At 41.3% G+C, this 25,206-nt stretch overlaps 1 pseudogene; it reads left to right on the top strand.

The window, feature by feature from the left end:
* LOC105524258 overlaps nt 1-12,192 on the top strand; it is a 39,013-nt pseudogene extending 26,821 nt beyond the window's left edge.
* Nucleotides 12,193-25,206: the final 13,014 nt, after the last annotated feature.

The following is a 25,206-nucleotide window of genomic DNA, read 5'->3' as shown; positions in this document are numbered from 1 at the left end:
CTTGCGCTTCCCAGGTGAGGCGATGCCTCGCCCTGCTTCAGCTCTCGCTGGTCGGGCTGCCACAGCTGACCAGCACCGATTGTCCGGCACTCAGTAGTGAGATGACCCCAGTACCTCAGTTGAAAATGCAGAAATCACCGGTCTTCTGTGTCCTTCGCGCTGGGAGTTGGAGACTCGGGTAGTTTTTTATGTAGCAATGAATAACCAAAACAAGATTGACTTGCTACAACCATTATGTAAAGTAACCTGGTAACACTTTAAAATTAAAAGTATAACCTCCATCATATGAGAAATACTCCTCCTTGAAATCTATCTCAAAGAAATAAAAGCATCAGTACATAGGATGCTTATTGCAGCACTTTTGTTGCAGGGAAAAGCATAATCTAGGAAAAAGATGTAGTCCATCATTAAAGGAATATTGAGTATATTACAATCATGTTTTTAAAAAGGAACAGAGTGAAGCTAGTTGTCTTGGAGAGATTTCCACAAAGTAAAAGAGAAAGCAAAATGCATAAAAGCATGGGAAACAGAATCTTGTTTTTGTAAAACAAAGAATGAAGGAAAAAAACCCCAAACATACATATGCCTACCCTATTTCATTTAATCTCAGATGGTAAGAAATTGTAGATTCAGAGATATTAAAATGTGGAAAAAAATGACATCTCAGATTTGATGTAATACAGTCTGTGTGCATAGTACATTGAGCAAATAAAAGCAGAAAGAGACACAGCAGTTTATTAACATAGCTTGAGAAGCCTCGTGTTTAAAGGATGAGAAAGTCCATAGGGAGACTAACAGAAAAGAAAAAAATAAATAAAAAATAAAGGCTGAACTTAAAACACACACACACACAACATAATATTTCATTTCTATGAAATGCATGTGTTTACAAGAAACTAGACTGAAAAAGAGATCTGTGTCTGAGATTAACTTGTATGAATGTCCATGAGAAATTCTCCAAAATAAAGCAAATTACAGGGTGACGAACACAGTATGATTCTATGTGGATAAAAACAAACAAAACACCTGCATATGCTCATATCGTTATGGGTATGAAGAAGGTTGTGGAAGATTATACTCTAGATTGGGCATAATTATTTTTTATATAGTCCCACTATTAATAAGCAGTATTACTTTGTGATTTTATGAAACTAAATAAAATAAAAATAGACAAAAATTGAGGAGTCTTGGACATCTTGCCATATAGCTAAAATACATTTGATTTTTTCATTCGTATTACAATTGTCTCTGCCAATAACCATTATTATCATCTCAGGACCATAATAAAGGAATGAGAGATCTGCTAATTCCTCAGTGATCAATGACAACATTCAATGAGGCAGTCCCCATGGTTTATATATCTTAATGTATTGTTAACAATCTTGTCATCCTAATTACTCAGTTCAAACATTTTTAAAAACTGCTGTTGATCATGCAAAAATTAAAGGCTTTACTCAGATCTTATAGAAAAAAAAATAGTTCGTTACTATAAAGAAGAGACTAACATGGAAGTAAATCTGCCCCAAGTGTAACTTAATATTTTGTTTCCTGCATTGGGAGGTCACCAAAAGGCCGCTAAAACCAGAGTCAAGAGTTGAGGCTGATCCTCGGTTGTCTAGCTTTCCTGCTGTGTGTGCCATGGGCAAATCATTGCTCTCTGGGAAGCTTAGTAGGCCCCTTCGTAAAAGGACCATGAAAATCCTAGCCACGCCTATTGAAGGGATCATTATGAAGACTAAATGTGAACACTGTGAAAATGTGGGTGAAAACAGCTTTAATATGTCTGGCACCTGAGAGTACTTGCTAGATTCCAAGAGTCTTTTTTATTTTATTTTATTTTTTTTTTTGAGACAGAGTCTAGCTCTGTCACCCAGGCTGGAGTGCAATGGCACGATCTTGGCTCTGCCTCCTGGGTTCAAGTGATTCTCCTGCCTCAGCCTCCTGAGTAGCTGAGATTACAGGTGTGCACCACCATGCCTGGCTAATTTTTGTATTTTTAGTAGAGATGGGGTTTCACCATGTTGGTAAGGCTGGTCTCAAACTCCTGACATTGTGATCCACCCACCTCGGTCTCCCAAAGTGCTGGGATAACAGGCATGAACCACTGCGCCCAGCTTCCAAGAGTCTTATCAAGCATATAGTGGGAAGAGCAAAGGAGTGAGAATCAGAGACCAAAGTGTTTTCTCAGCCGCTGTCTCAGTGGGTGACTGTGGCCATCTCAGGTCACCTTTTGTGGACTTGATTTCTTCAGCTATAAAATAAGGGGTTGTTATGATTATCTTTTCTAGTACTTTACTTCTAATATTTATATTAGGTTGGTGCCATTAAAAGGAATGGCAAAAACCATGACTACTTTTGCACCAACCTAATAGAAAAAATTCAATTCTCAAGTCTCTAAGTTTAGAAAATTTTTACGATTTGAACATTTGTATTTCCTTTTGGGAAGAAAAGAATTCTTAAATTCTTTAACCATCCCCGTAAACCTAAATATTACTTTAGTTGAATGTACTTTATGCTCATTAAAGACACCAAAACTATTTCTTGATTACTAAATGATAATGAAAAGTATTTCACAAGGTCCAAATAACAAATGAAGACAAATGTTTCTATAATCCTCTTTCCTTGAAATTACACAACCTTCATTTGTCTTCAGGGATGACATCTATTCCTTTAAAAATATTTCCTTTTTAGATGCATTTTAGTGTCCGTCTGTGCCTCTTCGTGATTCTTACATCTATTATAAACTGCCGAGCCCTCAAATCTCTCAGCTGAGACGCGGTTCTGCTGACTTCCCACATTCCTGTTGCTGATTGATGGGCTTCTTCCTAATGGAGCTGCCAAATGGGCAAAATGCACAAATTGTACTTTGCCCCTATTAGGACTGTGGTCCAATAGAACTCTTGTCAAATACTTTAATTCACATCTGCCTCTGCCCACTGAAATGCAGGTTTTATTTTATAATAAAGAACATGTTTTTATATGAATATAGAATATTGCATTTATGCTAACGTCTCAGTTTTTTCATTTTGTTTTGCTTGTAACTAATTCTGTATCTTTCTTGACACAGCCTTGTGTATATCACTGATCTGTCTAATACATCCAATGGCTCAGGCCAGACACCTCTGTGATGGTTAGTTTTGTGTGTCAATTTCACTGAGTGACAGGCTGCCCAGATATTTGGCCAAACATTATTCTGAGTGTGTCTGTGAAGGTGTTTCTTGGATAAGATATATATTTGAATTGGTAGACTGAGTAAAGCAGATTGGGTCTAATCTAATCAACTGAAGACCTGAATAGAATAAAAAGGCTGAGAACGAGAGAACTTCAAGCCTCGCCACTTGAGCTGAGACATTGGTCTTCTCCTGCCCTGGAACTGGAACTTACCCCATCAGCTATTCTGGCTCCCAGGCCTTTGGATTCAAGCTGGAACTGTAAGACCAGCTTTCCTGGGAATTCAGTTTATAGACTGCAGATCCTGGGTTTTCCTACTCTCCATAATTCTGTGGTCAATCCTTATAATACATATATATATATATATAATCTCCTATTATTTCTGTTTTTATGGAGAATCCTAAGACAACCTCTACCCAGGTTTCAAGGTCTTCCTAATTCAACCCCATCCAGTCCCATTTCAAAAGATTAATATTACTATATTAACAGTTTACAGCATGCCAAGCACTGTGCTAAGGGCTTTATATGCATGATCTCAATTAATCTGTATGACAATACCCTGAGGTAGGCCTATTTTTATTTCCCTTAAGAGATAAGAACACTTAGACTCTGAATAATTCTGGGAATTTAGCCCAAGCCTGCCTGACTCCTAAAACTGTATTATGAGTCTGAGTCTATGCTATCTCCGCAACCTAACAAATGAGCCCTTCGATAATCAGGTTGAAACTTCCAGTTCATTTTGGTCTCCATATCTTAGAAAGGTAATTATTTCTAAACTTTGACGCATAACAGAATGACCTGGGGTTTTTTGTTTTTTTTTTTAATCTCTAAGGTGCTCAGCTCTAACATTCAGAGCCACGGTTGTTCTGTGCTGTGGTTCAGGAATCAGCCTTTTAAAGTTCCCAGGTGATTCTAGTAGGCCAGACTGCAAGTCAATATTGGGAATAAGGGCCTTAGGTTAGGCCAGTGGGTCTCAATCTTTAACCTGTATCAGAATCACCTGGAGGTCCTGTTAAAACACAGGCTGCTGGGCCCTGCCTCTCAAAGTTTCTAATTCAGTAGATTTGGGGTACAGTCCAATAATCTGCATTGTGATAAGTTTCCATGTAATCCTACTACTGCTAGTCCAGGGACCATACTTTGAGAACCACTGGGTAAAGCTCTTCTCCTTGCTTTAAATGCGTTCTTTGTACCTTCCTCAAATCCAAATTTCTGCTTATCCTTAAAGCCAACTTCTCCATAAGGCCAGCCCACCTCAGAACTTCCCCTCCTTCCTCTTCTGCTTCCTGAGGCCTCTATTTACCCCACGTCATCCAAGCTGGCAGGTTCTGGCAGACCAGGTGAACACCAAGATGAGAAAATGCATTCTGGCTGTTTTTTTTTCTTCCCTGTGATTGCAAGGTGTCTAACTTCGCAGTTAAAAATCCCAATAAATCTGTTTAGGAGCTGCCTGGTATGTCCGTGTGTGTACATGCTCTCAGCCACAGCGGAACGCCTCCTTCCTCTTGTACCATTTATCTGCCCCAGTCTCTCTGAGGATGCTATGAAGGCTGTCTGGACGTGGCTCCGAAAGCCATTATGAAGACCGCAGGAGCCACAGGATGGCCAAGTCCCCAGCGCTGCCTGTGCCAGGCTTGGCCCACCTGCTGCTGGCACTAGGGACTCAGCACTTTGCGGGAGCTTGGGTAAGACAGCCTTCAGTCAACGTCCCCACTGGCTAATTTCCACACTCTGAACCAGGTTCCTCTCCCTGGGAGTGGGGGGTGAACCCCAGGTACGCTCCATGTGACAGAATATTGTGTGTCCTGATCCTCAACCCTGAAACTTTTAGGCTGTGACTGATACTTCACTTAGGGTGCGTTCTTTCTTACAAGCCACGTTGGTCCCTCTTGCTGATAGAATCCCTGAAAGGAACACCCCACTAATCCTCCAAACCCAGCCACGCATGCCTGAATCAGAGGACGAATACAGCTTAGGCTTTTTCTTTTTTTTTTTTTTTTGAGACGGAGCTTCACTTTTGTTGCCCAGGCTGGAGTGCAATGGCATGATGTCGGCTCACTGCAACTTCTGCCTCCCGGGTTCAAGCAGTTCTCCTGCCTCAGCCTCCCAAATAGCTAGGACTACAAGCGTGTGCCACCATGCCCAGCTAATTTTTCATTTTTAGTAGAGATGAGGATTCTTCATGTTGGTCAGGCTGGTCTCGAACTCCCGACCTCAGGTGATCCACCCACCTCGGCCTCCCAAAGTGCTGGGATTATAGGTGTGACACCGCCCCTGGCCAGCTTAGGCTCTTGACGGGACTCAAACCACGCGTAAAGCTTCAGAGTGACTCTTTCAAAAGAAAATAAAATTCCTTGAAGTTAGGGATTATTCTTTATAGTGTAAACTTTTTGCTCCTTACATTTGGCCTACAATGCCAAGAATAGCATTAAAAGGTGTGCAGTCATCTCATAATCTGTCCCCAACTTACACCCCAGCCCTCCAACACCTTCCATTGCTTTCCCTCCTCCACTTCCAAAAATCACTACACTTTTCCAATCCTTCTCTTCCAAGGCCAGCTCAAATGCCTTTACCTTTGTGAAACTGGCTCCCCATCCCATCCCCAGCAGATTTCCTTGCCCTTGGTCATCAGTTTGGGAGCCCCCTGTATCATCTGGAGCCCAACCTCTTTGTACCCTTCCTTTCCCAACCCACCCCCAACGCCGGCAGACCACACCTGCCTCACAAAGGGGGCTATAGAGACTGGTCTCTGACTCTCAGGCCAGGCTCCATCTTCCTCCTTTCTGGGGTCCTGAGAATGAGCCTATAGCTCAGAGACTTGAGGGTGCAGCCAAGGGATTGTCCCAAGTCAGGGAGAATCTCCACTCTCCTACTTGAGGCCATTGCCTCAAGAGAACTCTTGGGCTCCTTTTGCCAGTCGCTAGCCCCTAGAGGCAGAGCCTTCATTCTGGGTCAGATGTTTTGCTCTCCACTGCCTTTCAGACCCTTCTCAGGTCCCATGACTGAGACTTCATTGATCAGGAACCCAAACCTCCAAATCCCCAAACCGAAGGTCGTCCCTGTGCCCCTCACCACTGACTTCAATTTAGTTTCATAATTAAAGACATTTAAAATTGGTTTTGCATGGATCTTACCAAGACAGCTCAATCCATATTCTTTCTGCTTATATAAACATACATGGGTATGGCTATGTCAATGCATGTCCAACAGCCAAGAGTTTAGTGTTTGGGTTATTCATATCAACACTAGATAGAATATGGTCTTTCTTTTAAATTGAATTGGGTTTGCATAACTTGAGAACCCTCTTCCTTTACATCATTCTTGACACAACTGTTGCCCTGTTGTTCCTGGGCTAGTAACTGTGTCCAGTCCTTAGACTTATGCTGTGTACTTTTCTGGGTCTTTCCTCCTCTATCAACAAGCTTTGAAGTCTCTTCAGGTTTTAGGTCTCTATTTGTTCTGCAATTCTTATTATTACTATTATTTGAGACGAAGTATCATTCTGTCACACAGGCTGGAGTGCAGTGACGTGACCTTGGCTCACAGCAAATTCTGGCTCCTGGGCCCAAGTGATCCTCTCACCTCAGCCTCCAGTGCAATTATTTTTAATTCGCAATTTTGTTACTTGAAATATGAATCCATATTTAAAATCCCTCTCATCATACTCAGGACTCTGACCCTACATCCTAAAATTTACCAAAGGAAACTTAAAAATACAAACACCTCAGAAGCGCTTTCTTTTTCTTTTACCCTCATTCCACTGGACTATATCAGGATGGGCTGAAGGATGACAGCAGATCTCATAACACAGGCTAGAAATTCAGGGACTGTGAATTCTGGTTGTGGCTTTGACATTCGCATATTTATAACCCCAGGGAAATTATTTAAGCTCTTTCTCTGGTCCGTGACATACTTGTCAAGTCATGTAGGATTTATGATAAATGTCATGTGTGATCTATGCTAGATGCTGAAAACTAAACATGGGCTTATCTTCTTAGCAGGATAAAATAATTAGCACATTCATTTATTAGAGCAGTAGCTTCCCCCAAAATTGCAGATATCTGAATCCCAACCAAACCTGCTGCATTTGATTTTTAAGTAGATCTCCTGATGCATAACCAGGTTTGAGGAAGCTTGGAATTGCAGAACAGGCTTGAAAACTGCTTCTACAATGGAGACCGACCATCCATCTTTAAAAGACATTAGTTCAAACTTTCGTCCTCCTGCCTAATTTGTCAGTAACTACTGAAAGATGACCATGTTTGAATCATCACAGACGTGCCAAGTTTTGAGCCCTTGCAGTTCACAGCAAGATCTAGGCTGTCAGCTGCTCATGCACATTCTCGTGGAACCAGACATGAGGGTTTGACTTAAACCAGTTCATGAGTATGCTTTGTTTAAAACAAAACTATAAAATGAGGAAGGCAGAGTCAGTGTTTTCTATTGTATAGCTTTCTGTTGTGTATTTCAAGACTTCAAAAGTTTTGGATGCAGTGCAATTTCACTAACTTATTACACCCCCCAAAAGAAGACTCTCTTAAAAGAAAAAGATCTCAGACGTGGATGTGTGCCTTTGTGTACCAGGTTATAATGATATTTCTCAGCAAATTCACCACTTCTTAGATAAGTTTCTGCTAGAAAAAAATAAAAATTACTGATGAAAGCAGACTTCCCCAAAAGGATGTATTTTAAAAATGTTTTTCCAGCTGTGCCCACTCCCACCCTCCATCTGCCCTTTTGTATACTCTTTTTTTCTTCCTCCTCAAAATAATACTTTGAGCTAGTGGCTTAAAGGGCACCAGGATTTTAATCTCTTCTAACGCAATAGAATCATGAGTTCTAAAGAATATTTGTAATTGGCAAATTTTCCTGGGTCAAGTTGCCCAGTCCTTGAAATCCCCCTTCCCAAATCAAGAGTTTATTTTGAAATCTGTGTTCCTCTAATAACTCAAGTCAGTTCAGACTGGGACTATAATCTATGTCTTGGCTTAGGAGCAAAACATTTTCTTAGAGTCATAGGACTCTTAATTGTAGTGTTGAGTTCCCTAATTTCTATCTTACACTTTACTTCCCAAATATCTCTAACATTTGCCTCCTCGCCTCCTTTCCCAAAGCTTCTGCTTTGCTAGACACACCCCACCTGGCTTTTACAACAGCCTTCAAAATTCTCACTTTTCTTTCCAGGCCATCCTGTATGCTACAGCCAAAGTAATCTAGTCTCTTCTATACACATCTGACTGGGCTAATCTTTCCTTAAAATCTTCTCAAAAACTCCCCAACCTCCATGGCAAAGACTTTTAACATGTTTTATGTTCCAACATATCTAATGAAAATCATGAAGAAACACATCTAAGGAAAACCATTACTGCTAACAATGGTGGCTCTGTGGTCAACAGAGTAGAGCACAGTCTCCAAGCTGTTCATGGGCTTGTGCTCATTCTCATACTATGGTTTGGATGATTGTCCCCTCCAAAACTCATTTTGAAATTAATTGCCATAGTGACAGGGTTGGGAGTTGAGAGCTTTAAGAATTATTTAGGTCATGAGGGTTCCTCCTTTATGAATGAGATAATGTCATTAAAGCAGGATAGGTTCCTTACTGAGGGAGTTGGGTTCACCCTCTCTTGCTCATGCTGTCTCCCCTTCTCTTTGTCCTTCTGCCGTGTGATGTCCTCTACCATGTGATGATGTAGCAATGCCTGAGACAGATGCTTCCACCTTCATCTTGGAATTCTCAGCCTCCAGAACCATAAGCCAAGGCATTTCTGTCTGTTATAAAGTTCCCAGTCTCTGGTATTCTGTCATAGCAATATGAAAGATACTAAGCACATTCATCCTTTCTAGTCCTCCGTGAGACTGATTTAGCCACTCATTTCTAACAGCTTTTGGGTTGTAGGGGCTGCGTTTGCTGCTATATTGGGTTTTTCCAGGAATGAGTTGTGTTTGAGACTGGGAATCTTTCCCATGGGATTCTTTAATGTCAACAGAATAATTCAGGATGAAATTAGAAGATTTATTTTGAGACTGGGACAAGGTCTTGGTGGAGCTAACTGTGGAGGACTGTGGAGGACTGGGAAGAAGGACATATGGACTTTATTTGGAGATTGTTTTCTTTACACCAACTTTCCATTAAAATAAAAGATTTAAAAATGAGCTAAATGCTAAAATGAAAAACTAAAATAAAGCAAATATAGTGAAAGAGAAAAAGGATAAAATAGATTAAAAATGATAAGAGATCATGTCAAGCAATATCCTTAAGCTGATTTAAATAGCTTAAAGTGGCCAAGCGCAGTGGCTCACACCTGTAATCCCAGCACTTTGGGAGGCTGAGGTGGGTGGATCATTTGAGTTCAGGAGTTCAAGACCAGCCTGACCAACATGGTGAAACCCCGACTCTGCTAAAACTACAAAAATTAGCCAGGTGTGGTTGTGCACACCTGTAGTCCCAGTTACTTGGGAGGCTGAGGCAGGAGGATTGCTTGAGTCAGGGAGATGGAGGTTGTAGTAAGCCAAGCACACGCCACTGCACTCCAGCCCAGGTGACAGGAGTGAAACCCTGTATCTCAATAAATAAATAGCTTAAAGTTACCGACAACTTCTCGGAGGAATGGAGGTTACCAAGTTGCTTGGATGTTTCTAGGGGAGCAGTTGTTTAGTCTGGAAAGTGGGTACTTCTTCTTCTTTTTTTTTTTTTTTTTTTTCAGAGATGGAGTTTCACTCTTGTTGCCCAGGTTGGAGTGCAATGGTGCAATCTTGGCTCACTGCAACCTCCGCCTCCCGGTTTCAAGCAATTCTCCTGCCTCAGCCTCCCAAGTAGCTGGGATTACAGGCGCCTGCCACGACACCCAGCTAATTTTTGTATTTTTAGTAGAGACTGCAACCTCCGCCTCCCGGTTTCAAGTGATTCTCCTGCCTCAGCCTCCCAAGTAGCTGGGATTACAGGTGTCTGTCACCACGCCTAGCTAATTTTTTTATTTTTAATAGAAACGGGGTTTCTCCATGTTGGCCAGGCTGGTCTGGAACTCTATACCTCAGGTGATGTGCCCACCTCAGCCTCCCAAAGTGCTGGAATTACAGGCGTGAGCCACTGGGCCCGGCCCCAGGTACCTCTTACTCTTTTTGGTTTCTTATTTAGTATGCCTGTCAGGCATCTGTATTTGAATAGTACCAGAAGCTAGGCCTGGCTAATTCTGTATTTGAGCTAAAACAAACTACCATGCTAGAGTAGACTCGGCCTCTCCCTTTGTCCAGGCCACTCAGATACAACATCTGGAAATGACTGCATGTTTCTGAAAAGAATGGAAAGCAGGTCAGCAGCAGGCACTAAAGAGCCATTTAAATTTATTCTGAAAGAGTAATCAACTCCAAACTGCAGCCTAAAGCTGTGAGCTATGGGCACATTGAAAGTTGATGTCATCATCTCCTTCCTTTGTATCTATGAACTGAGAGTCTTTCCTTCTATATTAAAACAAAAAACAGAACATGAGAACCTAAATGGATTTGTGCTATGATCCTGATGGCCACATGTCACAGTACATGTTCTCATCTGTACTAAAGCACACAATGAAATTATTTCATGAAAATACTGCCACTCATCATGATCAAATTAGAGTCTCACAAATGGTAAGAAATAGCAAGAGCATTTCTGCTTCCATCTTCAAACCTATGTTAACCATTTCAGCAGTGTAAACTTGGGGACTCTTTGTTGATAGAATCATAGTAGTGTCACCTTGTATGCAGAGCCATCTCAATGACACATCTTTTGGGGAAACCAAATTTAATATCTTTCTCAGTCAAGTTGACCCTATTCATTGAGACTTCCTTACTTAAAAATCTTAAAAATCATTGCCCTATATTAAATGTAAACCTTTCCTCACAATTCTAATGCCAAAATCACTCACCAATGAGACAGCACAACCAACAAAGGGTGCATGGACCCTCAGAAAAATTGCCTTGTAGAATTGACCAACCCACCTCATTACATTTGAAATGTAAGCATGGGTTGGCATTTAGCAAAACATTTTTTTTTTTTTGAGACTAAGTCTCGCTCTGTCACCCAGGCTGAAATGCAGTGGTGTGATCTCAGTTCACTTCAGCCACCGGCTCCCGAGTTTAAGCAATTCTCCTTCCTCTGCCACCCGACAGCTGGGATTAGAGGCATGTGCCACCATGCCTGGCTAATTTTTGTATTTTTAGTAGACATGGGGTTTCACCATGTTGGCCACGTTGGTTTTGAACTCCTGACCTCAAGTGATCCGCCTGCCTCAGCCTCGCAAAGTGCAGGGATTACACGCATGAGTGCCTGGCCTAGCAAAACTTTTTTTAGAGGATTGTTGGTTTACCAGTTACTTGAATATAGCACAGTTTCCGGTGTGGGGCTGCTCTCAGTGAGAATAATTAGGCACCTAGGTAATCTCATAAAAGGGAGGGCCCTGTGGCTTATTCACTCTCCGTAGGCAGCCTGGGGAACAGGACATGCACCGTCCACCTTGCAGCTGCTACTAGAAGCCAGTGGAGGGCTTGCTGGGCCTTCCTAGACCAGGAAAAGAAACTTAATTAATTTTTAGTTAGGCAAAATATATAGGTATAAAGTCTTATGCTATAAAGGTTTACTAAGACCAATCACAAGGAGGTCACATTTTCATACGAAATTGTTTGAACTAAACCAAAAAGGAAAACAAAACAAAACTAAAAACCCTGAATCTTCTTGAAATGACAACACTCCTTAAAGGCTAAGTCCCTTGGATGGCCATATATTTGCATAATAACTTGCTTTTTGTTCCTTTGTTTGTTCTCAACTAATTGCTTTCGAATACCTCTTTTATTCTGCCCTTTGTCATCTTGATAGGGCCCAGTCCTTTGATATGGACAATGGGATCCTTAAAGGCACAGTGTAAAAAAGGAAGCCTGGCCTGGCCTGTGGAGCACGGGAGAACCACAGCCCGGGGGGAGAAGGCTAGATGGATCCCTGGAGTTTTCCCTTTAGATCTTTCTGGTTCACATCAAGAGAAAAGGAGTTAGAGGATTTGGAGGGAACTTAGACCTGAATACCTTTCTCTCTGGACTTCAAGGTCTTCCCACTATGAGTGAATAAAATCTCCTAAATTGCCAGAAATCAATTGGTCCCTGACTCTACCAAGTTCCCTGGACATCTATGAGTCTAAGACAATAGTTAGGATGGTTCTAGGCCTGGCAGTAACTTCCCGGAAATTCAGAATGCAACTGCACTGAGCTCACACAGGCCAGGCCCAAGATGTCAAACAATGTTTGCTGAAGTAAGAACTCTTTGTAACTGACAATCTTTTGTCCTAAATTCCAGCCTGAGCCTTGTTATTTTTATTAGTCCATTCTCTTGCTACTATAAGGACATACCCGAGACTGGGTAATTTATAAAGGAAAGAGGTTTAAATTGACTCACAGTTATGCAGGGCTGGGGAGGCTTTAGAAAACTTATGATCATGGCAAAAGGGGAAGCAAACACATTCTTCTTCACACAGCAGCTGTTATGCCCAGACCGTTTATTCCCCGAAGAAGACCACCAGAGTCCAGAGTCAAAGCCAAGCGGCAAGGATCTTTAATGCAAGTTCGAACTTGGTCCCTCCATTTCTCAACATACAAGAGGGCCTCGAACAATGCGTGCGCTCGCTTTTTATAGCCCAATGAAAATAGGACTTGTAAGGTTACAGAGGAACAGGGAAAAAAAAAGGGAATTCTTTAGGTTACAGCATTACAATTGGTTAACATATTAAGTTATACATTTAGCAGTTATCTATTGTTCCCATGCTTTCAGTAAAACTACAAACGGTGGCGCCCTTATCGGGGATTTCCCAGGATTTCCCAAGCCGAGATATATGGAGAAATGTATTTGCACTGGGCCGTGTTTGCACTGGGCCCAGGAAATTGAGAGATATATGGTGTCTGTATTTGCACTGGGCCGTGTTTGTACTGGGCTCAGGAAATTGAGAGATATATGGTGTCAAGCTGAATGTATTTGCTGGGCCCAGGACTGAGGAATGTGCCTGATTTCTTTCACAGCAGGAGAGAAAGTGTAGAACGAAGGCGAGGCAAAAACCCCTTATAAAACCATAGATCTCATGAGAACTCACTCACTATCACGAGAACAGCATGGAGGTAACTGCTCCCACGATTCAATTACCTCCCAACAGGTCCCTCCCATGATACATGAGGAGTATGGGAACTACAATTCAAGATGAGATTTGGGTGGGGACACAGCCATACCATATCTTTTGGCCTTCTTTCCACTGGCCTTGGCACACCCAGTAAAATCCCCTCTGGCCCTACCTCTCTTGGTTGTATAATTGTCAGGATTGGAGATTAGGCTTGCCTCATTTTTGCTACAGGCTGTCTTGAAGATAAAAAAAAGATGGCCCTCATCTTGCCTTCGTCCATTATTCCTGTTTTTGTAAGTTCACAAGAAGCCCAAGACTACTACTAGGTCACCATGCATCACCGCATGAGTCTGTACGTCCCCTTAACCAAACTGTGACCCACACAAAGGATATGAATCATATGCCAACCAGGACATCCTATATAGACATACTGCCTCTCACTGTCTGAGTCTGTTCTGGCTGCTATAACAAAATACCACAGTCTGGATGGCTTATAAACAACAGAAATCTATTTCTCACAGTTACAGAGGCTGGGAAGTTCAAGATTAAGACACCAGCAGATTTGGTGTCTGAGTGAGGGGGAATGTTTTATCGTGGATGACCATTTTCTTGCTCTAATCTCACATAGTGGAAGGGCAAGGGGTCTCTCTCTGGCCTCTTTTATAACACCACTAATGCCATTCATGAAGTCTCTGTCTCCATGACCTAATTATTTCCCAAAGGTTCCACCTCCTAATACTATTACCTTGAGGATAAAGATTTCAACATATGAATCTCAGTAGAACATGAACATTCAGACCATAGCACATACAAATGTATCATGTACACATACACACATGCACTATGCACACATAGGTGCACCACACATACCCAAAACCACACACACCACACCATTTACATATGACAACACCCAAACACATCCTATATACCATATACGCATCACACATAACATGTCTACAAGTACATACCACATGCACACATATACTTGAAACAAAAGATTCATAAAACTGGACTTAATTCTACTATCTATAATCCGGTCATATTGTTCATGTAATCCTGTTTTATTTTTTAAAACTACTAATCACAATGTGCTAAGTTGATTCCACAAAATGCTAATATGTGGCAACGTGCAGTTGGAAAACCATTGTCTTCATGATGAAAGAAGTCCATTATCAGCAAGAACATACCTGTATCAGTGGCTTCTCTTCACTTTCATTGCACCTGAGCCTGGCTCTCCTTTGAAGACATCATGTTTCTGCCAGCACTCTCAAGTGGAGACTGCTTCCTCTTTTACCATCTTTGTTCCACTGCTCCTTGAGGTGTTCCTCTTGTTTCTCTTTGCTGTTTCCAGATTATTCTTGCTCCGTCTTCCTTAAAAGCCCCCACTTTCATTCTCACATGTTATAGACTCTACCACCAAATACTTTTCTCTTTTGTTTTTGTCATTGTCTCTCCATTGAAGTTTTCAGCCCTTGAAGACTTTAGCACAGCCATGCAATCTAGTACCTCTTCCATGATAATTCTTTGTGATGTCTGTAAATATCTGTTCAATGACTGAGTGAACTGATTTTTTTCTTGGTTTGATTTGGGTGATCTCAACTCTATAGGGTATACCGCAAATGAGTCTAGCTTTCACCTATGGATTTCCTACTCTAAGACAACCTATCTGAGGCTAAAGGAGTGTTTGCCAAAGAAGGCCATATTAGAGCTTTTTCAATTTATAAAATATGCTCTCCATGTCACCAGAACTCATTCAGGCACAATGGATGCTGGGAACTGCAGCAGCAAGTCTAATACCAGGTGGCACAAGTCAGCATGTATGACCCTGTGAGCCTTTAACTGCATTTCATTCTTCATGAGGATTAGGTCAGGAACTATGCCAGGCAAGTTTGCTAGTGCCAGTCCTCCAGCTGAACAGGATCTGCAAAAGAGCAAGCTTAGTTTTACATGAATCAAGATGGATTTTTCTCTTGGGTGTTTATTTTTGGCATTTTAGAATTATTATTCTAAAGGTCAATAATAAGAGCAGCTGCCTGTCAGTTACCTGGCACTGTGCATGGCATCTTTCATATATTATGTAATGTAAACCTCTCAATAATCACAGAAAGTAGGAGCTTATTATTCTTAGAAATGGCCAAAGTCAGCCACTCAAGTCACAACCTGATTACAGATGTGCTTAGCTGATTAAAGATATGCTTAGCTTGAACAAAACAGGGCAAACAAGGGGCAGAAGGAGGCCCTGAAGGTAAAGGACACACTCTGCAGTCCTCTACAGAGGTGGGACTTGGCAAATGCTAGTGGAAAGAAAGGCAGGAGAACAATTGTTGAAGGCCTTCAAATCCCTGAGGTTCTCAAGTCTCCCTTTTCTAAGTGGGGGACACTTGCTCTCAGCTGTGTGCCACAGGACAGAAGCAAAGCTGGGAGGGAGGAGGCTCGGGGTTGGCATTTTAGAAGCCTTATTGATTACCACCCAGATGTGTCTTTACCCTCTCCTAGTGAAACATGGTCACCCAAAATTCAGACCAATATTTAGATATTCATCAAAAATATGCTTATAATTTTAAGTCTATAGGCTTTTTTTTTTTTTTTTGACAGAGTCTTGCTCTGTTGCCCAGGCTGGAGTGCAATGGTGCATCTCGGCTCACTGCAACCTCCACTTCCTGGGTTCAAGCAATTCTCCTGTCTCAGCCTCCCGAGTAGCTGTATTTTTAGTAGAGAAGGGGTTCGCTATGTTGGTCAGGCTGGTCTTGAACTCCTGACCTCAGGTGATCCGCCCACCTTAGCCTCCAAAAGTGCTGGGATTACAGGCGTGAGCCACTGCACCTGGCCAAGTCTATAGGCTTTTACTCACTTAGTAGTTTGGTGACACTTGAAGGGGATTCCTTACATGATCCCTTGAGCCCAGGAATTTGTCATGAACTGCATGCTTGTGTCCCCCTCTCCAATATTCATATGTTGAAACTTTAACCCCCAAAATGATATTGACAAAGATGGTGTCCTTGGGAGGAATTAGGTTTAGATGAGGTCATGAGGGTGGGGTGACCCATGATGGTATCAATGCTCTTATAAGAAAAGGAAAAGAGATCAGAGCCTTTCCCCTCTCTACCATGTGAGAATACTAGATGATGGCTGTGTGTAAACCAAGAAGGGAGCCCTTACCAGACACTAGAGTTGTAGGGCCCTTGGAATTCCAAGAATTGTGAGAAATAAATGTGTACTGTTGAAGCCACCCAGTCTATGGTATTCTGTTATGGCAGGCTGAACTTACTCAGAGAGTATCTCAGGCCCAAAAGTGAGACTCCTGGTGTTTTTACATAACTGGATTCCTCATCAGTTGTAATGATGGAATTAAAGTTCAGAGTAGTGAACAAAGTTTTTCATGGCATTGCCAACATAAATAGCAGAGGAAAACTGAAATCCATGTACTTTCTGCTGTCACCAGCATAGACCAGCTAGAGCAGGTGACTGCTGAAGATTCCTTGTGTAATGAGATCTTCAAGATTGCTTCATATTTCTCCCTAAAGTAAACTTCTCTCTGGGCGCAGTGGCTCATACCTGTAATCCCAGCACTTTGGGAGGCCAAAGGGGGTGGATCACCTGAGGACAGGAGTTCGAGACCAGCCTGACCAACATGGTGAAACCTCAGCTCTACTAATAATGCAAAATTAGCACAGCATGGAGGTGCATGCCTGTAATCCTAGCTACTCAGGAGGCTGAGGTAGAAGAATAGCTTGAACTCAAGAGGCAGAGGTGGCAGTGAGCTGAGATCACACCATTGCACTCCAGCCTGGGCAACAAGAGTGAAACTCCATCTCAAAGAAAAACAAAAATATAAAATAAACTTTCATTTCTGGTGCCAATTAAATGGGTGCAGTTACTGAATCCATCTGAAATAACAATGGATCCTTAAAGAATGCCTTGGGAAATCTTGAGACTTGTTTCTGAAGTTAGGCTTTAGACTATTTCTCCCCAACAGTACAGAACAATCCTTTCCTGGGAGGTTTCTGCACAGTGACAGGATAATGTTAAGGGAAGTGACACAAAAGGGAGCATCTTACATATTCATAGGCAGCTTCTAGCAACTTCAGATAGGCTGTTAAAATCAGGTTGGTCTTAAGCTTGTTAATGGACCTATAGAAAACAACTGTATCAGTTATTTTGATCAATTATGGATATACCACATCCAGAGTCTTTTCATCTTGCCCTCCTGGCTGTTGGTGAGTGCTTTTATAAATACTGTAGTAAGCAGAGGCAGGTGGCTCTGAACTGACCGTTGTGTGAGTAATTGGCATCGCCAGATACCAGGTGATTTGATCTGTCATGATAATGTCTGTGCACCATTTGAATGAGATGAAATAGTACATTTACTCAAGGACAACTTTTTTCTTACTGAATCTTCAAAAAGAATGTGGGTAGAACCCTCTACAGCCCAAGTGGTTTGTAGAATGTGTCTAATATTTAAAAGGATGATTGAGGGTATCCTTGGAAGAGTGGGACAGTAGAGAGTGGAGAAGCTAGATGGTTTAATGGAGGAGTTCCTGCTCGGGAGAGGTCCTGGTTGGGTGGGTGATGGTGGTGTAGAATGGTGCTGAGGGTGTCGTCTGCCCTGTGGGTGACTGTGCAGAGCATCCAGGCTCTATGCTAAACTTTCAGCCTGTGTGAAGTGTCAGGTGTATCCTTCACACTACTGGATATATGATTCCTGCCTGCCCATCTGCTTCTACACTCATGGGGACTTGTTGTAGAACAACTGAATTAAACCTTCAAGCCTTGGTTCTGGCAATTTCTAGACTTATCATCCTCTCTATAGGCCCATACCTTTAATAACCCAACGTACCTCATAATTTAGTCTATATTCAAGAAGCAATACAAAGACCTGGAGCTTCTTACTTTAAAACAAAACAAGCAAACAAACCAAAAAAAAAAAAAAAAAAAAAAAGAAGAAGCAAATCCTCAGCCTGACTAGAAGACGCAAAACTCTTCAAACTTCAAATTACACACAAGTAGAAAACTGCGCACTGAGCTATCAGTAGTGCCTTCTCTGAAGCCCATGCCATAAACCCCTGCAGAAAGCAAAGGAGAGGGGAGGGTCTGGAAAAACTAGACAGAAGAGTGAAGAGAGGGTTGTGCTGAAATCATTCCCAGAAAAAGAAAGTCTACTCTAAGTAGCAAAATAGTGAAAGAAGGAAGGGAGTTACCAATATAGGAAGAATGAAGAGTAGAATGAACACTGTGTTGTGGGATTGGAATTGTCAATATCCAAATAAACCTATGGCTTTCAATGAATGGGTAGATAGATTGCTAGATACATACATGGATAGATAGAAACAGAAATACATATATTAGGTTGGTGCAAAAGTAATTGTAGTTTTTCCCATTACTTTTAATGGCAAATACAGCAATTATTTTGCACCAACCTTATATACATGTATATATGTATGTATAGTGTGTGTGCATGATAAACACATACATGTATTTCCTATTTCTGTCCTTTTAGAGGCTCCAGAAGCAGCAATACTCTGACAGCAATTAGCAGATCTAATGCTCACATCTTGGTTTTAAATACCCTTTTCCACTGACAGGGACAAGGCTTCTCAGCAAAAATGACTGAATCCAGGACTGTGATTAGGAGAGTATAAGATGAATCTGGAATATCTGGTGACACTGAAAAGTAAACGTGTGCTTAGAGGATGATTGGGGACCAGTCAAAAAGATACAGGTGATAAATTAAAGGCCACATCTGCACACCATGACACCATGGACATATGGACACACAAAAAAATAACGATAGTAACAGATAATATACCACTGAATAACTCATGAGTTCATCCTGATATAAATAAATGAATAAATACATAAGTAGGGGAGAAAGAAAACCCTTTGTTATTGAAGCTCTTAGATGCCAACTAATAAACATAGAAAGAATGATGGAATTAGAATTTTGCTATTTGACACCCATCATAGTAAACATGACAGCTTAAGAAGTATCAATGGATGTTAAAACCAGCAGGTGAAAGTTTGACGAGGAAGAGAACATTTACATAGTACCAAAGCATCTTCTATAAATTACTTAATAGTTAGAAAGAGAAAATAACAACAGTGGGGAAACCTGGCTGGCAGACACCACCTTAGCAAAGTGATCAAATCATCATTCCTGAGGTATCCCTGCCAAAAATGCAAAATCAAGAGAAAACATAAGACAAACCCCAAACGAGGAACGTTCTACAAAGTAACTAGTCTTTACTTTTCAAAAAAATCAAGGTCATAAAAGACAAAACCACATTTTTAAAAGATAAGTAATTATTCCTGATTATAAAAGATGAGAGAGACATGACAACTAAATGTAGTATATAATTTCAGTTTGGATTCTGGATCAGGAAAATAAAATTATTTTAATTTCTTTCTTCTTTTCTTTTTTCTGTACGGAGCATTATTAGGACCACTGGCAAAATTTGAATACGGTATCTTGTTTAGAAGGTGACATCAATATTCATTCTGTAATTTTGATAATTATACTGTCACAGAAAATGTCCTTTTTCTTAAGAAATACATAATGACATTTTTAGGGTGAAAAGAGAATGAGAACGCAGGTGGGGCAAAATGTGAACAATTGGAAACGATGTACTATTCTTGCAACTTTGCTATAAGTTTGAAATTACTAGAAATTTCAAAGTTATAAAATTGAACAAAAGTTTAAAGATTCCACTACATGTAAAGTGCCTAACAGCAAGGTTGACCAAGAGCTGTCAAGCTTTGGCAAACTAAGTAAATAAGAAAACTCAATTTCTAGTGAATTAAATAAACATGACGCAGGCATAGAACTAAAGGAATTGCTTTATTTGTTTCATTTTATTTCCAATTTGATATGTTAGAACAAATAAAATTCACTTATCTAGAATACTGAAGAATAAAGGTATTAAACATTTTTGATGTGGACAATTTTACCCAGTTTCCCTAGGATGTTATCAGAACAGATGTGTTAATCGTCCCAGGGCATCACAATAACTAAAGTGGAAAGATAATCTCCATGCCGGATCTCAGATAAAGGTGACAGAAGAAACAGATCATAGTATCTCCCATCCTGAATACCTGTAGAAGTGAAAAAGAGAAGGGCTCCTCTATCTTGCCCCCAGCCCCCAATTATCAGTAGAGCATTCATAAGATAAAAGGAGAGACTTACCCTTCAAATTTCAAAGTCTGACGAGCAGAGAAAAAGAAACGTTCTGTCACAGTGGGGCATTTTAGAACTCTGAAGTGGCAATGAGGAAAGATTCCTTTATAAACCCTTAAATAATTGTCAAAATACCTTTCCAATTCTACCTGTTCCCCTGGCATGCTCCCACTTCCACACACTCCCTGCAGTATCCTAATTTGTAGAGAAGTAATCTAAAGGGCTAAGTAAGCAGACTGGAGAAAAGTCAATAAAAAAAACTTCTAGAATCTCCACAAAGGTAGGAAGTACTACCCTTTCTTCCCAGTTCCTGAGGTTCTTGCTCAGCTGGGGACCCTTAAACCTCCTGCCTGGATGGGTAGGCACTGGCCCAGGACATCTAACAGCACAGCCCAAGGCATCTAACCAGGAGCACATCCAGCCCCCAAAGAGACTTCCCTGCCATCTCTTATACCCTCAGCCCACAAACAAGTACATACAAGTCAGTTCTTCGTAAGTAGCTCAGGTTATATGTAAGGTGGGGTGGGGAGAGATGAAGTCTCCAAAACAAGGTGGGGAAGGACATTGGGGAGAATTCACCACATTATGCAAGAGCAAAGCAAAGGTCTGAATACAGCTGCTCAGGTTAAGCAGGAGCAAACTGACAAGAAATGGCACGGCAGCTATGCGAATGAAACCACCCTTGCAAAAGTTGTATCAGTGAGAAACTTAGAACAGTAAGCTAAGCTAACCCAACCCCCATCTTGCCTTTCCCTTAATTATTCCTGGGCCACTGGGCCAAGCTAACTTCGGAAGACATTTAGGGTACAGTTTAAATGATAATGTTGTAGGTGTTGTTAAGAAATTATTTTAGGCAGCTAGAGAGGAAAAGGGGTCCTTGGGACATTTTCGTTTTAAAAGCTGCTCCAGAAACGTTTCCTGTAAAGCCCTGGCTCTTACAGCCAGGCTGGCAACCTTTGATATGCAAATACAGGCCATTAGAAACTGGGTCCACCCAAACATGGCGATTACTGCTGCCTTCTTGCCCTTGCCCTACATGGCTGCCCCCAACATATTTCCAATGTGTAGAACATCAAGGCACCCTGCATTTGCATATTAAAAGGCTAGGGTGGGATGGCCAGCTTTTTCACGGGCTACGTGAATGACATGCCTAGTCAAAGCAATCCCCTGAGTCCTATAAAAATCAGACACCGCCTCCTCCAGCCTCTGCGTATATACCTGGCTGGTATCCGTGGCAGGTATGTTTTCCTCTCTCGGCTTTGGAGCCCCCCTCAGTCTCTGTACAGAGGAGGTTCTTCTTTCTTTCTTCCCCCTTCCTTCTTGCTTATTAAACTCCCTGTTCCTTAAAACTACTCCACATATGTCCGTGTCATTTTTTCTAATTTGACTCGAGACGAAGAACCTAGTGTTCTCCACTCATTGGAGCCATATCAATGATAGGCCTTGCTCAAAACTCAATCGCTTTTGTAAAGCTAATAGGAGGCCATCAGGCTGAGGGGAGGAGAGGAGCCCGCGTCCTGCTAAGGTGCAGATATTATTCCGGAGGTTATAAGATATGCAACTGCCCCGATTACTCCTGCAAATAACACCACTGCTGTAGATTGGACTTTGGAGATACCTTTCCAGGTTTTCTGCTTGCCTGACACCCATGGCTCCACCTGGAACCGATGACTCCACCTGGAGAGACAACCCTGCTCCTGTGGCCCCACCCTGAAGCCATTCAGCTGGCATGAGGAGAGCATCAACCCCCTATGATTTCTTCTCTGCCCCAACCAATCAGCAGCAAGCACCTGTTACCTGGCCACCCCCACCCCTTCCCCCAAATTGCCTTCGAAAAACCCCTAACCTATGAGCTTTGAACAAGACGATTTGAGTAGAAACTCCATCTTCCATGTAGTGTGGCCAGACTCACGTCTACTAAACTTTTTCTACTACAGCCGGAAAGGAGTCCGGATTCACACCCCAATAGAGGGTTCTTGCATCTCACACAAGAAAGAATTCAAGGTGAGTCAACACAGTGAAGTGAAAATAAGTTTATTAAGGAAGTAAAGGAATAAAGAATGCCTCTTCCATAGGCAGAGCAGCTCCGAGGGCTGCTGGTTGCCCATTTTTACGGTTATCTCTTGATTACATGCTAAACAAAAGGTGGATTACTCATGCTTCCCCTTTTTAGACCATATAGGGTAACCTCCTGACGTTGCCATGGCATTTGTAAACTGTCATGGTGCTGGTGGGAGTGTAGCAGGGAGGATGACCAGAGGTGACTCTCGTTGCCATCTTGGTTTTGGAGGGTTTTAGCCAGCTTCTTTACTGCAACCTGTTTTATCAGCAAGGTCTTTATGACCTGTATCTTGAGCTGACCTTCTATCTTGTCCTGTGACTTAGAATGCCTAACCTCTTGGGAATGCAGCCAGTAAGTCTCAGCCTCATTTTACCCAGCCCCCATTCAAGATGGAGGCACTCTGGTTCAAACACCTCTGACACCATGCTCTTTATGCAGTGGGCAGGAAGAACCTCTTCAGCAGACAAAAACATGCCACAGAAATGAATAAGGAGAAAAGGAAACACAGCATGCTAGTAACACTACAAATATTATATATGTTTATAATATTTTATATATAGCTTAAAACACAACATTTATGAAACTAGAGCTGAAAAATAGGATGATAATATATTTGAGAAGAAAAACTTGGCAGGTCATAGGAAACAAATTGAATACAGTTTTACAGAATTAATAAATGTATTAAAAACAGAGAAGAACAGATAGACACAACAAAAAATTGAATTCCCAGTGTGAACAAAAGCCATGAGAGAAAAGCACGTCATGATTATAATCAAAGTCAAGGAAAATTATGAAAGCGATTAGTAAAAAGTGATAGTTCTGGGACTAGAGAGTCAACATAAAGAAAATAGTTATATCTGAAGCAGAGAAACAGATAGAACAAAGAAAAGATTTTTAAAAAAGTAATCTGGGGAAATTTTCCTGAAATCAAAACAGACACACACACACACAACTGAATATACAGATTGAAAAAATCACTGTACACTGTATTTTGAGAAAAACAGTAGCCAGATTAAATTATTAAAAATCAAGGATAAAGTCAACAGACTTTAGACATATAGGAAGAAAAAATAATTTACTAACATAAGTAGAAACATCAGGCTGGCCTTAGACTTCACAGCAATATTTGGTGGAAATTTTAAATTCCTAAGAGAAAGGAAGGGTGATCCAAGATTATTATAGACGTGAACCTTTCATTAAATCAAAAGACAATAGACTTTCCTAAACATGAAAGAGTTCCAGAAATATGATAGCTATGAGTTCTTTATAAAAACAAAACCAAAACAAAACAAGCAAAAACGTAATGAACAAAAAACCCCCAAACCCATTGCCTTTACATTGTAATGGCAGTGATGGTCAATATGTGGAGATGTGACAATATCTCCAGTTGTCTGATCAGACAACGGGGGTAGCTTTGGGTGACAACAAAGAAGCGATCATGTAACCAACAAGGCCAATCACCCTGGGCATCCAGACTTGGGAGCCAGCTCCTGATTCTCTACTTCTGGCTGCAGTGGAGAGTGAGCACCAGAAACACTGAACCTACCAGAGGGCAACATAGTGAAAAGTTACTCATCGTGAGACATAAGAAATACTAATTATCCTAAAACTACAGCTCTATGAGCTACTTACCTCTTTGGCAAAAGAAAACATCTGCAGTTTACAGTAGAAAAGCCACAGAAGTAAAATGACTAGGTCGGGCATAGTGGCTCATGCCTGTAATCCCAGCACTTTCAGAGACGGAGGAGAGTGGATCACCTGAGGTCAGGAGCTCTAGACCAGCCTGACCAACACGGTGAAACCCCATCTCTACTAAAAATACAAAAATTAGCCGGGTGTGGTGGCGCATGCCTGTAATCCCAGCTACTCAGGAGGCTGAGGCAGGAGAATCGCTCGAACCTGGGAGGTGGAGGTTGCAGTGAGCCAAGATTGCACCACTGCACTCCAGCCTGGGCAACAGAGGGAAACTCCATCTCAAAAAAAAAAAAAAAAAAACAGGTAAAATGACTAGAAAGCAAATAAATGCAGAGAGAATGTATAACCCCCTATTGTACATACATGACATCCTATGTATAACAAATATTTGCAGTTGAACCTTGAACAATGCAGGGGTAGGGTTGCTAACCCCAAACACAGCTGAAGATTCACATATAACTTTTGATTCCCCCAAAACTTAACTACTAATAGCCTACTGTTGACTGGAAGGCTTACCAACAACATAAATAGTCAATTAACACGTTTGTATGTTATATGTATTATATGCTGTATTCTTACAATAAATTAAGGTACAGAAAAGAAAATGTTATTTCGAAAATCATAAAGAAAAGAAAATATATTGACTATTTATTGAGTTTGAAGTGGATCATCATAAAGATCTTCGTCCTAATCATCTTCATATTGAGTAGCATGAGAAGGAGTAAGGGAGGGATTGGCCTTGTTGTCTCAGGAGTAGCATAGGTGATAATAAATGTACCTATAAGTGGACTCACCCAGTTTAATCCCTATTGTTCAAGATTCAACTATATATGTGTACCTATGCACACAAATACATATTGCAGTGAATGTGTACAAGTTCTTTGACTTGTCTTCAAATTATCAAAATCCATATGGCCAAAGAGAAGGCCAGCCATTTCCTGTACTGATAAGAAAAATAACAATAACAACAACACACA

Source organism: Colobus angolensis, unplaced genomic scaffold, assembly GCF_000951035.1.
Source record: "Colobus angolensis palliatus isolate OR3802 unplaced genomic scaffold, Cang.pa_1.0 Scaffold493, whole genome shotgun sequence".
In the NCBI taxonomy this organism is placed as follows: Eukaryota; Metazoa; Chordata; class Mammalia; order Primates; family Cercopithecidae; genus Colobus; species Colobus angolensis.
This window is presented reverse-complemented; position numbering and strand designations above follow the sequence as displayed.